This window comes from Apostichopus japonicus, chromosome 23 (assembly GCF_037975245.1).
Source record: "Apostichopus japonicus isolate 1M-3 chromosome 23, ASM3797524v1, whole genome shotgun sequence".
Classification (NCBI taxonomy): domain Eukaryota; kingdom Metazoa; phylum Echinodermata; class Holothuroidea; order Aspidochirotida; family Stichopodidae; genus Apostichopus; species Apostichopus japonicus.
Genome location: NC_092583.1, coordinates 16,055,237 through 16,058,825, shown reverse-complemented (window position 1 = coordinate 16,058,825; position 3,589 = coordinate 16,055,237).

Below are 3,589 nucleotides of genomic sequence, written 5' to 3'. Positions count from 1 at the left end.
GAGCTTGTTCTGTTCTCTTTCCGTCTCCTGTTCTTTATCATAACTCGCACAAATATCTCAAATTTTGGACTCATTCAGAAATCTGATATTTTGATTGAGATATCTGACATTGAATTGGAGATATTTCAAACCCATTTCAAGGCATTAGTTTGAAATAGTATGAGAGATATCTCAAGTCAGATATAGCGATATCGCAAATTCTACTGTCAGATATCAGAGTTTTACATTTCGGATAATTGAATAAAATTTGAGGTATCAAAATTTATGTACGAAATATTAAAACGGCTTTCCATACACACAAGTCCCGCCGCGTAACATCGCATTGAACAACGGCCATTCCGTGTCACCATTTATCTTTTTGACACTGGGTATTCAAATGGACATTAAAAATATAAACAAATGTGAAGAGAGCAGTCTAACATCAGATTAAATGCTGGTCAGAGTAATGAATACCCACTACATTTTTATGATGGAGTCGATACGAGTATTGTCCCCTAAATCGAGTCAACTTCGAGTGTCTTCACAAATTTATTCAACCATTAAATATATAGTTTAAAGGTAGTCTGTGTAGGCCCCAAATTATAGCATGCTATAATTGCTTGAAGTTTTCAAAAGGTACTTTCCTGAAGGTCTTTACTCTCCAAATTGTTCTCAGACATCCTAAATGAACACACAAGATGTTTGAATGTCCCATGTAGTGAGGTCAATTTCCTCCAGTGTGATAACAAAAATAGATTAAAGAATTTTGATCACTTGAAGGTGACCGTATTTGAAAATCTGGCATATTTGGGGGCCAATACAGCATACCTTTAAGTGACGGGTTGTTTCCTACGACTTCTGGCCCTTGTGTGAAGCATGGTGCAAACTGAGATTATTCTGAGATCATTCTTGACGTCACCACAACAATGAGTAAATAGTAATAGTTCTGTAGATTTGTATGATTTAAGGTGAAGAGTACAGGGCCAGGGTAAAGTTAATCTTACTGCCTGCAGGCATTTCTGTTTTCATTTTTATACACGAACATGAAACGAAAGGGTAACCCTTTGTTGCAAGCGGGCGCTTCGTATGGTATGGGACATTTTGGGTGTCTTTCTTGCAGAGGGCGGTGGGGGGGGGGGGGGCTACCTTTCTAGAAAGTTGAATCAGCCCTTCCCTACTCCTTTTGTTTCCGGTGCCCCTATTCATGGATCAAGGATTTAGTATCGTCGAGGAAGCCGAGAGGCTCACCGCAAGTCAGGGCAACTTGGATCATGAGATACCAAGGGCCATGGATTTAAAAAATGCAGAAGATCAAGCTCGAAAGATGCTGGAAGAATTTCCTCCGGGACCTTTAAGTCTTTACAGAGAAAAGGCTTCATTCAGGTGGCAGGATATGAAGATTCTACTCGATGGACCGGAAAATGTATTGTTGAAAGTGAAATCCTGTCTACATATATCATGGTTTGAATAACCACTACTGAAATCCATATATATGTACAGGATTAGGCTTAGGAGCCCAATTTGATTCGGGCGGGTTGTAACGACTTGCCCGAAAAATATAACCCGAATTGTGCACACTTCGCGCGCGTTCAACATCTTAATGTGCATATCATATAGGCATGCATCGGGTATTACATCGCATGCCAAAAACATACAATCATTTGCCGGGTTATTACCCTTCCATATTGGTTATAATTATTGGGCAAGTCGTTACAATAATAATGATAATAATAATATCAGTTAAACCATTGAAAAACACATTGCAAATTATTTTTCTTTCAGTAGGTGCCCGAAAACTTCTCAGCATATTGCCCGAATTTTCACGCTTATGTGTACAGGCATTTTAAGAGATAAATATGTGTTGGGGTGGGGAGGGGTGGTAAAGAGGGGCCTTCCGTCCCGTTAGACCCGATGGAGGCCCGACGTGCGGCTTTAAGGTTAGAAAAAAGCAAACATAAATATTACCCCATTTACTCTGAACCGCTATACCGGACTGTATTGTTTTTGTTGGTATTTTGTGCATTGAGGTAAATACCTTTGCCACTGTACCAATATACAGTTTGTAATCATTTTTCAATATGACCTATTTGTAGTATGAAACACTGAACTGAGCTAATAACAGTGTACGATATATCAAACACAAAATGATATTGTGGTTTTACAATCGCATTTGTTTACTAATTAAGTCGAGACGGTAACAAAGTTTAATATTTGGTTTTTCTAAAATTAGATTTCAGCGATATCAAAGAAAGGTCATCATTTTATTTTTACAGAATTTTAACTGATGAAAATGATTTTGTTGTGAAATATTTGCGTTTGCATTGAGGAGACTGAGCAGTTAAATTTCCTGATATTGGGTCATTAAGTTTTACATTTAACTTAATTTTTTCAATATGATCGTAAAAATTAATTTGAGAATCAACATCTTACATTACTGTTCCACAGACTCACGTAATTACCACATGCGGCAACTTAGATAAGATAAAGTATGATCAATTAACATGTGTCTTTGTTTATACTGTTAGTCATTTAAAACTTATCTTGTAACCTTTAAAATGTTATTTGTGTTAGATCGTCTATTCGTGGTATCATGTTACCAGTGAGTTATAGCAACTCCCTGATGTTACTAAACACACCGAACTTTAGTCCTTCCCTTAGAATGTATATTGACATGCCCACCAAGAAAAAAATAAACGCTTTGGACGTGAAATGGTGCGTTCTGGAGCTTATTTAGGCCATAAATTACGCATACACGCTAGGGTTTGCTATATAACTACTTTGGATTATTTGGTGGGGTTGAAAAGGGGGTTGTATAGACCCCCCTCCCCCGGTTCCGCGACCGGGCTCCGCCACAAATCTTATCTCTCAAATGTCTATTGTTATAATTGTCTAGTTGTTGGCTTTTCCAACTAATAAGGCTCTGTCCATCCCTTTTTCGCCCACACAATTCCATTCATTTGCTAAAATCACAACTTATCATTTCCCACAATTGACTGTTTTATTTCGTTTTCGAAGTTATCGGGTCCCATTCATTATATATAATTCGAACTCAAAGAGTTCCATTATGAACTTAGCTTCGATTCCTCGCTTTCCTGCCCCTCACAACATGATATAACCCTCCCTCTTCCATACCGTTTTTAGGACTGTGCACCTTTTGAAACCGGTCACTTCTGGTCACCAATGATTCCCTCTTCTCTTTCTATCACCCAAAGTTTCTAAAAATTGTGTTTTCTTATAACTTACTCCTCTATCGATAAAAAATCTACACACCCTTTGTCATAGACATCGAGACAATTCTCTCCATCCAACCGTGCCTTTTGTGTTAATTACGTTAATTAATGAAATTCTTTGTTAATTCTATTCTTTGTATTTTACGTTTTACGTAATTACTTACAATTCATTAAGTTAACAATGATATTAGTTTTGCAAAGCACTATTCGGAAGTCACATTAACGTATTGTCTCTTCACGTTACATTTATGTTTATCAAATGTAAAAACAAAATTGAATAAAAATGTTGGATTATCGACTGAAGATAGGAGTACACTTTTCGGTTAATTTGTGACGTCTCCTCTCCCAACCAGTTTCCTTCAATTTTCACCTTCATTTTG